Source organism: Balaenoptera ricei, chromosome 5 (genome assembly GCF_028023285.1).
Source record: "Balaenoptera ricei isolate mBalRic1 chromosome 5, mBalRic1.hap2, whole genome shotgun sequence".
NCBI classification, from domain to species: Eukaryota; Metazoa; Chordata; class Mammalia; order Artiodactyla; family Balaenopteridae; genus Balaenoptera; species Balaenoptera ricei.
The window spans coordinates 62,162,377-62,176,236 of record NC_082643.1 but is presented as its reverse complement, the minus strand read 5'-3'; the positions used below and the strand labels follow the sequence as shown (position 1 = coordinate 62,176,236).

The 13,860-nt window shown below is 41.0% G+C and overlaps 1 protein-coding gene across 7 annotated transcripts in view; it reads left to right on the top strand.

Annotated features, from left to right (window-relative positions):
- Nucleotides 1-1,132: 1,132 nt before the first annotated feature.
- Nucleotides 1,133-13,860, top strand: part of ADGRL3 (adhesion G protein-coupled receptor L3) — an 858,314-nt gene continuing 845,586 nt past the window's right edge. For 6 of the 7 annotated variants that reach the window (XM_059922921.1, XM_059922920.1, XM_059922919.1 and 3 more), the window contains exon 1: nucleotides 1,133-1,632. The gene's annotated coding sequence lies outside the window, so the exon portion shown is untranslated. Of the gene's footprint in view, nucleotides 1,633-2,019; nucleotides 2,089-13,860 lie in introns of those variants that run through there. The other variant, XM_059922915.1, reaches the window with a different exon arrangement.

Sequence of the window (13,860 nt, the reverse complement as noted above, 5' to 3'; positions counted from 1 at the left end):
TCATAACCGCGAGGAGAGGTACCCTTTGTTTGACAAACCCTGAAAGGAAAGCCTCTTGTAGCAGCTCTCTCGTTCCCACCTCCAAGCGTTTGTTGAGCTGCTAGGTGGAGCCCGCGCGGTGGAGCCCGAGCGCACTCCAGATCCGGGTTTTGCCTCCCGCCACCCCTTTCTCCGGCGCAAGCCCCCTCCTCGGCTCTCGGCGCTCTCGGAGCTCGCCCGCCCGCGGCTCATTCTGGCCTCGGCTCGGGCCCCGGCTGCGTCCGCCGCACGCAGGCTGCACGGCCCCGGCGCGCCCGCGCTCCGACCGGCTCTCGGCGCGTCGCCGGGTCGTCTGCTCGCCCGGCACTGCTCGCCCCAGTTCCCAGGAGCGGGAATGCAGATGCTGCCGCTGGTACTGGTGGGCGCCGCCGCTGCCGCTACCGGCTTTTCCCGTACTGGTCGTTGCCTCCGCTCCTGCAGCTGCCGCTGCTGCCGCCTGTGACTCGCCCCCTCCCCTTTCTTTCTTCTCTTTTAGCCTCCGTCCTCTTTCTCCGTGTGTGCGCGCGCGCGGGTGGCACGGTTGGCTTTGGCCGGAGCTCGCTCGTGTATGCGCGTGTGTGAGTGTGCGTGTCTGGAGAGCGCTAGAGCCTTGCTCGCTCTCGGGGAGTCGAAGAAGACACAGGACCGAAGAGGCGGCGGCGGCGCGGCGCCCGGGGCCGCGCGATGAAGCTCCCACATGCTCGCAGCTGCCCGGCCCGGCCGGCGAGCTAATCAGCCACCCTCCGGGCTCTGGGCTCCGCGGCCCCCGGGACGCAGCCCTCGGCTGCCCGGCGCCCGCTCCACCCGCGCGTCCCCTCTGTGCACCCGGGAAGGAGTTTGTGTGGCCCTCGCTCCAGCTCTCTGCACAGGTTGCGGGTTCGAGAGGAGACCCTCGGCGGGGAGAGAACCTCGGGAGGAGAAGGAGGGTTTGGCGGAGAAGAAGCCACCCCTGGCCCTCGCGGCTCCCCCTACCTTTTCCCTCGCTCCCGCTCTCAGCCGGAAAGGGGAGGACGAGGAAGAAGAAGAAAAAGAAAGGGGGTGGGGTGGGAGAACTGGATATAAAGATCGGCTGGGGGGATGGTGGAACATTTTTGGTCTCTCCAGCAGCGTCTTTTCTTAAGCGGCAGCGGCAGCGGGAGGAAAAGCAGCCCCAGCTATGACTGCCGCATGTTAATAGCTGCCGCTTGGGTCCCTCGGCTGCTGCTGGAGACAGAGCCTGACTCCGAAGTTGTGCAACTGTGGACTGGAAGAGACATTTGAACCCTCCACTCCCTTTGCTCCGTTTTTACCCCCTTGGTGTGTGTGAAGCGAGGAAACGTAAAGGAAGACAAACATTTGGCTTTTGCCCCCTCCTCCCTTCCCTTTTCTTCATGGCTGTGTAGCAGAAGAAAGGGGGAAGGAAAGACTTTTCGTTGTTTCCTTGGCTGGGGTCTCCACCCTCCTGCTGCCTTCTCTGCGCTTTGGCTATCATTCTTGGACACGTGCAGTGGGGGTGTCTTCGCTGGGGCCGCTCGGTCTTTTGCCCCGAGCTCCATGGCTGGATTGTGGAAACCACCGGGCTGCAGGTTGTTGAACAACTGATGGGACGATCTCAGGGACCGGCGGTTACGAAAGGTAATTTATTCTTCTCACACTTCCTAATAGTGGTGGCCCTGGCCCGGCGCAGGCATCTGCGTCCGCGGGGCAGGCAACCGAGGGGGTGCAGGATTCACGCACACTCACCCTCCCACTCACACACTCGCCCGCACACACACTCATCTGATCGTGATGCGGGGCGGGAAGGGAACCTCATGGCTGGTGGGCGCTGGGGGTTGGCACGGGTTCGAGGTTTTTCCGGCTATTGGGCGATTTGGCGGCTGAGAGAAATGAAAGGGAGAGTTGACCGGGAGCATTCGCAGTCCAACACTGGGGCATAGGAACGGTTTCCACCTTGGGAATTTTAACTCCCCTCTCACCCCAGTGTCATCCCTTGGTAGGAACTGAATGCCGACCAGGGGGCGCCTTCTCTCTACCGGCTCGGAGCCGGTGCCGCTGGAGGCGTGAGAGGGCTGGAGGACCGACAGGGACCGGGTGAGGCGCTGGGCTCAGGGGTGATGGGGACTGCGGGGCGATGAGTCCGCCGCGATCTTCTCTAGACGCTTGCCTGGAGCATCCATGGTGGCCGCGTTTGCCCAGGTCGCGCCCCTGAGTCGCGGAGCCTCGCTACCTCCCCGCACCCCGCCCGTTGTGTCCCTTTCACGGCAGTTTGGTTTGGACCTGCTTGCTTGGCCTTTGTTAGGCGGTTTTGGCTGGAGAAAGCTGCCACTTTCGTGGGTGGCCCGGGGCGGCGCGGTGTTAGGAGTGGGTACGGGGCGGGGGGCGGTGTTGCACGAATCGGGGTGGCCGGGGCGCCGGGGCGGGGTGGGCAGAGCATCGGTGGCGGCGGTCGGCTGGGTTACAGGTAGGAGGGCAGGTGCCCCTCATCTTCTCGCCAGTGAAGGGAAGGCACTGGGCTGCAGCGGAGCGTCGGTGCCGCCGCGCGCCCGCCGATGGTCCCACGTCGGAGCTCAAGGGCTAAACGTGCTAGGCCCCTAGCAGTATAGGTGGGTGGGTGTGTATGTGGGGTGGGGTGGGGGGAACCTCCGCTACCAGGGTTAATTGGCAGCAGGGTCGGCGTGTGCCTGTCTGTGTGCGCGTTCGTGCGCTCCGGGGATGGCCCGGAGATATTTGCGGGGATGGCAGAGCTGGTGCTACTTGAGCTGAGCTTGCTTTTCGAAATTGCCTGGGATCCGCTTAACTGGAAAAGCTGGTTTGAGGAGGCCGCGGGGGCCGATAGGGGTTGCGAAGAAGCCTCACTGTGTCCCCTCTCCCCTACTGAGCACCTCTGAGAGATGCGTGCAGCGCCTGAGAGTCTCTGGTGCAGCGCGCATGGCACCCCAATTTGGCCCTGATGAGGACCAAGGAATAGAGTAGTCGTCTCTCGGGCAGATTGGAATAACCAAGTAAGCCAGCATAACCCTTGGTCCCCGGAATTCTCTGGCCACTTTCAGATAGGAACGTGCGCTGTTTTATTTATGGCCAGAGGTATCATAGCAATTGGGCGAACTCGAGGTGTGCGAGCCACCTCTGGGTGTCTCCTCCCTGTGCCTGTGTGTGATCTTGCCTGCGGTAGTTAGAGCACATTGTAAACAACGGTGTAAGCAGCCCTGCCACAGCCTCCTTTAGAGCCCAACCTGGTGGTGTCTTGTGTTTACTTTCCTGGGTAGATTACTCATTAGGAAGTATAAGCCTTCTTGCCCCTCTGATTTTACATCCTTCCAGCCAGCTGCTGGGGAAGCGAGGAGACGCATAGACTCTGGCAGGAAGGAAAACTTGCCTTCTGTGTTTTGCTCTGAAGTAAATAGGTGATCTGCTAATTTAGTGTCATATGGGTTATCAACACTAGTTAAAGAATGTCATTGCAGAATCTACAAAGAAACAGTTCTTCAGTAATTTTTCATTTGGAGAATGTACCTTATTTCCCTGTGAGATTAAACAGAATTTAGCTAGCTTTCCTTGGTATATTTTTCAATCTGTAATGGTACTAAATGACCTGGAGTTCTGGTGCCCAATTTGTCTGTATGTGGATTAGACAGAATTGTCAGTTCTTTTATAGTATCATCAAAAGAGGTTTCCAGACGTTTGTCTAGGAGTTAGAAGAATACTTGCATTGAAATATCTTCACCTTTGTTTCACCCAATCTTTTTTTTTTTTTTTTTTTTTGGTGACCATGGGTTAAAAATGTACAAAGACAGTTTTAAAAAGTTGGAAAGCTAAACACTTTTCAGTTATTAAAAAGACATTAAGTTGCTTAGTTGTAGATTAGCTCTGACTGCTTTTGTGTTTGTTGCAAATGGCTATGTTCTATTTTGCTGAAAAAAGTATAGCACTGTAAATGTGAAAGGGTACTTTTTTTCTGGGTACCATGATTTCCACATTTCTTTCAATTTTAGGATTTTGACTTCTTGAAAAAGCTTAGGTTGCCCCCCCCCCCCCCAAAAAGGAATACTGAATCATTGATGCCTGATCTTGATTAAGTTATATTTTTATGGGATAGTGCTGGTGGCAATTGTCTTAATGCAAACTTAGGGAATTGTGATTTCATCCATGAGATTCTAGCTTCATATATTTCTTTCCTTCCTAGAGGGTATGTGTTAAAGCCTTTGCACTTGCAAATTTCTTAAGATTAAAGAATACGTGTCCTCTCATTTTAGAAGATCTAATCACAGTGTTTCGGAGCCCTTATGTTGGAAGATTTGATCAGATCTGTTCTTTGTTTCCTAGCAGCATGTGTTTCTTAGCAGTCATACATTCCACAGGTCCTGATGTCATTAGAACTGTGTCTGTCAGTGTATTGTGTGCTGTCTTTAGCTGAAGGTGAATGTGTCAGAAGTGCCTGAATGCCATTCCCTAGCACTTCTTCATAACTAAATATTGAATAACCTGCTTCCTTTGTGTATATGGTTGACTAGACTATTTCTATAAACTCAGGGTAGGAGGAATGATTAGTTTAAAGGTTTATGTGAACTATTCAAATTTTTAAGATAGATATGTTAGGTTTCTCCAGGCATCCCTGGCCTGAAGAGTGAGTGATAAGCCAGCATGTGATTTGCTTGATGGGTAAATGCTTTTGATGTCTCGTTTTAAGTTGCTTGGTGTGATTATCCTTCAGATTGAGAGCCCTCCATGAAAATATGAATGGAAGGTCTTTTAGAAATGATTTTCTTAATGATAATCTTCTTGCCTTTTGGAGATTTAAACATTCCTTTCCATGGGGAATAATAGTGAGTATGAGACTTTCTGGCTCCGGCTACTGTGCCTGACATTGTTTCTAGTAGTTGGGAAAGGCAAAATTTTTATGGACTTGTCCTTTAGATTCCTTGGTGAGTTATAGCCAAGTTAATCCTAAATAGAAGATTAAAAAAAAAAAGTTTATCAAATCAAAAGAATTGAAGTCAGTCAAATAATATAATGCTAAACTGAATTGTTCTTCAGATTTCATTTAGGCTGCTTTAACTGCTGGATGAAACTCTCTTTGAAAAGAGCTGCCAAGTAGGAGTGACAGTTACTATTAGAAGTGGGGCAGTTTTGCCCAGAAATCAGCAAGGAAAACTGATTGTGTATTTAAAAACAGAGGGATTTTGAGAAATGTTATACAGCCTTAATTTAGCATGGTGTGAATGCCTAGAGCAGTTGGAATTAGAGGGAGATGATCTTTCCTTAAGTTTTGCAAATGACTATTTTCCCTTTGATTTCTTAGATTTGCATTACATTCAAAATATGCAGTTGCTCACATAGGGAGGAACCCTAAAGACAGAGGCTATACTGTAATTTAGCATTTGTTTGCCTTCAAGGACATATTTACGCTTAGATTACTATTACATTTATGTCTTTTTCTTTTATGCAAATGAATTCCCTTATAGAAGACCCAATTTTATAATAAAATATAAACTAAAACATTCAAATATGAGTAAGGGCCTCCTGACATTTTTCCTTTCTTGTCTCTCTGTGTGTGTGTGTGTGTGTGTGTGTGTGTGTGTGTGTGAGTATGTATGCGTGTGTGTGTCTGTGTGTTATTAGGGAGTTGTTGATCAGTGAGGAGAAAAATCCAGATTTTTCATTGGCTGTGATTTTGATATTGATGTTTACTGGTCACTTTGAGAGAGTAGTGTGAGTATGCCTGTGAATAGCCTCTGTGAGCCCAAAGATGTATAGTTTTCCCCAAATCTTTTAATGTCATTACCCTGGTCTGAGTGTCTATGTGGCCCAATAAAATTAACTCTTCTACTGCATAAAGTAACCAGGTGTAATTTTTTTCTTAGAATTGTTAAGTGTGCTCATGCACTCACAAATACAAAATATATATAAAAAATTAGCTGTCCTACTCTGAATTCATTGAAATTCTCCATTTGTTTTAAGGAGTGGATGAAAGGGGAGAGTTCTGCCTGTATTTGATCATAAGAGATTCTATAGATCTTAATAATTTATGTCTTACTAATGTCTTATTGATACTTAAGAATTTAGTTTAATGTTAATGAATTTCTTCATAAGAGTGATTACATATACATATTAGAAACTGTTAACATTTGATCCATATTATTCAAGAACTTAAATGGAATACTGTTGGTGGTAGTCCTAATTATTGTGAACATTATCTCTGGGATAGAAAATTAAATCAACCAACTGAATAGTGCTATCTGGTAAACTTCTATTTCAGTTATTTTGTAGAGCAGACAATCCTCTCTTTTCGAGGTGTATTCTGGGGAAATCCGTGGTTCTTTGAGACCCTTTCAGAGGACCTATTAGAAGAAAACATTTTCATAATAATGCTAAGATGTATTTTACCTTTCAATCTCATACTTTAACAAATGTACAGTAGAGTTTTCCAGAAGGTTCATGATACGTAATGACATCATTGCTTTGCTGGCCTATGGCATGTGTGCTGGTGTATTCTTGTGTTTTAAAATTTTACCAGTTTAACTATTAATATATAAATATTGATAGTTAAACCAACATAATCAACAGTTACTTTAGGTCATCAATTTTTAAGCGTGTAAAAGGGTCCTGGAACCAGAGAATTTGAGAACCGCTGAAGTTGACTTTTCAAGATCTGCCTCCTTGTACTCAAAAGTTCACCCCATTGGACCATGTAAAGAGCCATCTAGGATGAGAAAACAAGTAGATTGTTCAAGTTTTAAAGAAACACAAGCCATATGGGTATTTTATTAATTATTTGACATTTTCATTTTTCTCTTCCAAATGTAGAAAAGCTTGTTTTTAGTCCCCAGTTAGTGAAACAGAAACTTTAAGGCTGCAGGTCTCTAGCCTGACCTGCTGGCAGTAGCAAAGGAGCTACTGGGAAAATTTAAAATCTAGGCCCCAGGTCTTGATATTCTGCTGTCTGGAGAGGCAGAATGGTGTGGTGGTGACGAGAAGGGACTCTGTGGTGTGTTTGCCAAGGTTTGATAAATTATTTGATTTTTGACAAGATGTTGGATCCTCTCTCTATGCCTCAATTTCCTGGTATGTTTTAATGGGTATGACAACTATACCTAATTCACAGTTTGTTGTGAAAATTTAATGGAAAAATGTATGCAAAGTGTTTAAAACAGTTCCAGGCACATAATAGGATTGTAACTATTTGCTACTATCATTATTATTATTTACTAGCTCTCATGAGGGTCCCACGAAACTTTAGTCAATTCCCCGTGTGATTATGTGATTCAGATATACAGTTATGTTTTAGCTCATTGCTTTAGAGCATGTCTTAAAATGCTATTAAATTTGAAAATTTCATATAAAAGATAATCTTGGCTTTATTTTACCCTTCTACTTGAAAACTTATGAAGATTTACTGGGATTGTTTTTGTTTTTTTGTATTGTAAGAATTAATAAAGCACCTTCTTAGTTTGGGCCAAGTTTGAAATTCGGTAGAGTATGAATGCCCAATTAAAATGAGATTTCAAAGACCCTAATTGAATATTTATGTATCTTGGGAATTATTAGGGAGGAAATCACTTTTCTGAAGTGATATTAAGACGACTCACTACGCTCTTAGTCTCTTAATCACTATCTAAGCATCACAACAGGCCATTTTCAGTGAAAAGCATCCTTGGGGTAATTATACACTGCAGTTCTGATTGTTTGTGAGTGGTGATATGCCTAATGAGTAATAGAAGCCCCACATAGAGATTAGTTTTAACAGTTGCTAAAGTTTAAAGATGACCTGTAATATTATACTTTTGAATGGCACTTTGACGTCTATTTGAAAACTTTATAGAGATATTTATAAATTATGTGTATAAATTTGGATATATTGCATGGCTAGTTTAATTTCTGACTTAGGCCTACCACTATGAAATTAGTACTGTAGCACTAATCTTCTCCAGCATGTTGGCTAATCCTGACTTAGTGCTGTAGAAACTACACTATACTCCTTAGATGGGCATAGCTGGGCACTGTCACTGATTATGAACTGCTCAGAAATGGCCTTTGGAATGAGAGACACTTGAATACGGTCCCAATTCCACAACTTTGTAGCTGTTTCATCTCTCTTTGTGAGATAAAGGTAATAAAATCTGCATTACTGGTTTGGGGTGAGGAATAGGAAGTGAATAGAAAAGTACCTGATAAGAGTGAGCATTTAATAAATGGTAACTATTATTATTAGTCAGAGTAGTATTAGAAATGTCCTTAACTACCGGTATTAAGAAAACTTAGCTAAATCAAATATCGTTTTTTTAATTGAAGAGTTCTTGATGAGCTAGGAAAATCAATAGCATTTTCTTAAGCAGTTGAGAAAGGTTTTATGTGTATTTTTGTCTTTTCCATATTCTTTTCCTCTCTCCTTTTTTAACTTTTTGTTAAGTACCTATTTCTCAGTTCTTCTTCGTAATCTTAAAATGTTATGCTCTGCTACTAGTGCTCCCCACAGATTCATAATCCTGACAGGAAAATATTTTTGACAGCCACCAAGTGCTGTGTCTGATGATTGACTTTAAATCAGGTATAAAATGAAAGTAGCAATTTAACTTAAGACATTTTAAATTAAACTCCTGATCATCTTTTCACATGGCGTCAGCAGCTCTTTAAGCTTTAACTGCATCAGAATATTCTACAATGTTGTAACTAAATGATCATAAACTTCCAAGATTTAAGGATTTCCCATATTTTTAAAGGATTTATAATCCCAAAGTTTAGTCCTCATAAGATTGCTATAAATGCAGATGAACCCTTAAAATCCAGAACCCCAAATTGTTTTAAAGACTAGAAGTATGGAAAGGGTCATAAATAAGTCCATGTTTTAGAATGAATGTCTATTTCAATGACAGTTGCCAATAAGAGAAGTTAGTAAATCTGTGACTCTTACATCTAATCATTCATCGTTTTATGTTAAAATGGAAAAAGTACAACATGGTTGGTGGTAAGAATGAATGAAAAAATAAGCTGCATGTTGGACGTCTGACTTGCTAAATTGTACCAGGCTTAAGTGTTTTAAAGTATGACTCAAGAAAAGGAAAGCCGAGTAGAAAGATACCCCCTTCTGTTTGATCAGCTTGTGTTGGTGTTTATGCATCCTGCAGAGGCAAAGTGTGTTACTATTCAAGACAGCCCCAGTGGCTCCACAGTAGCCTGAGATTGTGAGAATAGGGGAGAGACTCAAGCCAGTTTTTGATGTTCTGCATGGGTGGGTAACCTGAATACTAAAATGCATTCCATTGACAGCTGACCCTGTAAGAGGTTTTTCAACAGTCTCCTGTTTTGTTTTCATTTGGTTTGGGTTTTTTTTCCCCTTTTCCTTTCCTCAGAGCTCTTCCAAATACTTTGGATAAGAGGAAATGGTCCTGGAGGATGGTCATCTTTTTGTATGAGATTTTATTTCTGGCCAGAACGGAAGGGCTCAACTGGTTTACATTTCTGTCTTTTGTTTTTTTCATATTTTCAGTGTTCTTGATTTGTCAGTGGCTGATGGTTGTCGTTTGAACCTTGATTCAGAATACTGATCATGACTTCAAGGAGTGGACAAAGAGTCTATTGAGAAATAGTTTTGTGTTAACATGAGGCATGTCTATATCTGTAGACGTTCTTCTTTATATTGGCGTTAACTGTTCAGTCAAATTTGTTTATTGAGTTTTAATCATATTATTAACTATAGTTGACTTTGAAAGAAAAGCTTAGGCATACATTTTCTTTTAAAATAATATACCATCATTTTTAAAATTTTAGGCATGTTCAATTAAATTTTACTTTAATTTTCAATAATTTTTATGTATGACAGTTAAATATTATTTTGCAGCATTCCAAAATGCAGCATATTTTATGATAACATATCATTTGTCATATGGACTTAAATTCAACTTAAAAGATTTAGTAGAATGGGTGTATTCATTATTTGTCATTTAATTGCAGACACCTCCAACTAGCTTTAAGCCATAATGATTAATTTATTGGGACGTTATTGTGTTTCTCACCTATAGAATCTTGGGGAAGGATGGAGGTTTAGAAAAAATTAGAAAATATTAGCACCTTGAATACCACCAGGATTCTATTCCAGTTGCATGCTCCTATGCAGACTACCACTTTTCCTTCTCTCTGCCTCCTGGATTCTTAACCTTTCACCACAGTCTGAATTAGGTACCCAGCTTTAGATCAATCTACTATCACCAGCTTACTGGAGTCAATAAGGATATTGCAGTTCCTAGGTGGATGCACTAATAGCTTGAAGAAGGGAAGGCTCAATTAAGAGAGGGATCATGTCTACAGAAAAAAGTAGAGGGGCTGATAAAACCTGAATGTCCACTACAGTGATCCTTTGTTAACTCAGACAGATCAAGCATTAGGAGAATTGGTTAGGAAAGCCATTAAAAATGGGTGTACCCTTTTCCTTTAAGCAGCCAAAGTGATCGTGGAAAATGGTTTCCTGCTTACTTGACCCAGAAAACCCAACAAAAACTTGCAAATCAAGGGATTCAGATTTTCAGATTCAAGAACATCTGTGAAACTGCCCAACTTGTCAAGGCTATGCATGTCTGAAAAGCCATCAAATATCCGAAAGATGTCATTTACATAAATAATGTATGCCATTCCATCTTTCGATGGTGGAGTTGCTGCCATCGTACAATGCTGAACAGGGGACACTGGAGACAGTACTTAGAGTGCTGAATTTTTGCTACTCTTGCTTTAAAATGCTGATCTTACAGGTTTAAGTGTAGATTACTTAAGCATTGAGTACCTCCAGGTGAAAAATCCCCCAAGATGTGTCATTGGGCATGGAACTCATGGTTGAGTTAACTTATGTATGAGCTCCACTAGCCACATTAAGATGGTTCTTACTGAAAAGGAACAAATTGTTCCTAAACCTGAAGTGGAGGTTTCACAGAAGAAAAAGTTATCCCAGAAGAAACTGAAGAAACAAAAACTTATGGCATGGAAATGAATACAGCATAAAATAAATGCAAATAGAAGTAAAAGCAGAAAAAATGGATTTACAGATATGAATTCATCCATCTGTTTAAGACATCTAATTATTTTACACTTGCTAGTGTACTCATTATGTCATGCTACTGATGGGAATATATGTTTATTCAAGTAAACCTTATGTTTAGAGGCAGAATATTCAAAAGTACATCATGTAGGATATTTCAAATAATTGAGTATGGATAACTTTACTAACTAAAGAATCCAATGAAAGTATACTTCATCCTATCCACTAATAATGTCATTGAAATGACAGACATCTAATTTGGATCCATTATTACAAAAACTAGAGTCTGGGTAGTGTTTAATGCTGTCACTTGACCAGCTGAAGTTAAAAGGTGCTTTAGAGCTATCATTTGTATAAGTTGGGAAACCTCTTAAATTTATTGTTTTTTATTTTTTCTTTATTCACCACAGAAAGTTGTGTTGACTTTTCATTTTAAATTACCAACTCAATGTGAATAGTAACGTCAGATAATTTGGGAGAATTTTTAAAGGTTAATAGAAACCTTAATTAGAAGAACTCCCATGTACTTTCATTATTGTTGCAATTCCTTGAAAAAGAAAGAGCCCTAAAAATTAGTAGGCTGTCAACATTTTATGATCTGACATTACTAAGTGAACTTTGGGAGTATTTCTTTTTTTGGTGCATTTGATTAAACATGTGATCTTATCTTGGTGAAATAGCCTGCTGGGCTGCAGACAGTAGAGTTCAGAAATGAAATTTGCTTAGAGCCTCTGAGCAGACATTTATTCAGTGAGACCCTTACTGAATAATGGATGATGGTGAAATTGCAGTAGTGTGTATGTATGTTTTCTTGCTTGAATATAGGGGTTGAGATAGAGCAACAACAAAAAAGTAATGGTGTATGAAAGAAAGCATTAGATTTATAAATGAGAAATTAACCTGCATTATTTTAAATGAATGAACTATCTGTGTGAAGGACTCATAGTATCACTGTCAGAGGATGGTGTACTAGGCCATCTGCTTTGTTTTAGTAATCTTGCTGAGTTACTTCCTTTTCTGCTGCTGTCTCTTAGCTTGGTAGATGTTATTCTGGGATTTATGCCACAATCCCAATGTATATCATTTATGTATGCTCTTTTGATTCTACTTGGGTGCCAGTAATAGCTGAATTTTGATTCCTATTCATTCTTCTCAATACAACTTATTCTACATTCTCAACGATCACATTTTAAAAAGTTATTTTTTTCTGATATGATATAGTATGCTTGTGCTGAATACTTGTGAAATATGGAGATATGTAAACTCAAAACAGAAATCAACCAGTATATCATAATATAATGGTACATTGCCATATTCACAGAGGTTATGTCACACATAGTTTTAGCTTGATTATCCATGTATTGTATCCATGTATTAGCATTTTACGTGTGTATGTGTGTTTGTTTTCGTAGAATTGAGGTTGAAATATATTAAATATATAGAGAGTTTGTATAATTCTCTCCAATTTCCCAATGCCATTAGTTTTTTGAGAGCATCATTTTTAATGTTGTAAAATGTTTCATAGTGTGGACACACTATGATGTATTCGAACAGTTTCTTATTCATGTGGGTTGTTATATTTTGCAAGGATAAATAACATAAAGCTTGGCCTATTCTCTGATGATTTTTGTAGCACAGATTCCTTGAAGTATAGTTATTAGGACAAAGAGTAAATAATGACTGTTTGACTTTTACTACTTGGTTTCAGTGATCCACATGTAGCATTGTCCTCTGTGCATAAATGGTCTTCTTTTTGGGAAATTTTTAAGAATTGTTAACTGTCAGTTGTGTAGTTAGTAGTTATTAACTCTTCATTATTTATAAAGTTAGTAATTTACCAATTGTTTGGTAATTCTTAAGAATTACTAACTCTCATTTATATCAATGTATCAAAGTTAAGGTCAGTAAAATACTGTAGTCAGTAATTTAAAAAATGAAATTTATTGGCTATTAACATTTAAATAGGACTGTGCCTAATGTCTTTGAATTTAACATAATATTAAACCAGAACCATACAGTGAATCTAATTATGAAGAATTAAGAAGTCCACCATCCACTTTATGTCTCCATAAACTTCCTTAGTTTTGTTCTCTGCTTTGAATGGACCTGCCTCTTAAGTTCATCTAAAATCATCACTTTAACAAAGCTCTTCTGTACGAAACCTCTCATGGAAAAAGAAAATTGGTGGGCTTGATTTGGGCTATTCTGAAATTTAAGGATGAAAAGGAGGAGTAAATTGTCAGTAAACACATTTATAGTAATTGAAGGTTGTCTATAAAAGGAGAAGGAGATCAGTAAAGAAAGTAACTAAAGAGAATAGTATGGCTCATAATTAGTAAACATGAACTCAATTTTTGCTAGGTCTAAGTTCAGTCAGAGATCTGTCCATAGGGATTAGAGTGAGGTAAAAAAATGTGTTTGGTAGCACTTAAGTCAAATGGAAGAGGAAAACGGTAGGCATGCAATGCAAATTTTTATCATTTTTACAGTAATGCCAATATCTACTGAATTTAATTTCATTAGTTCATTCTTTGGTCAGAGGGACTAACTGTTCTAATTTAAACAGCATCTTTGTGATTTCTGCTTCCAACCATAAAGACATAGATTTAAGGTACACTTCTAACAGTCAAGTTGGAGACCAGTTCTTACTTCACTTTCTATATTTTCTTTAAATCTGCACCAGAACATATTTATGGGACTGAGTTTAATGCTAGGTTAATAATGAATGTATAACTGCTTGAATGGGCTTTGTGGACCTAGAAGAAACAATTGAACATGAAAGCCGTTTTTGAAGTTACTGGTGCAAGATAAATTCAAGTGCCATTGAAAATTGCCCTGCA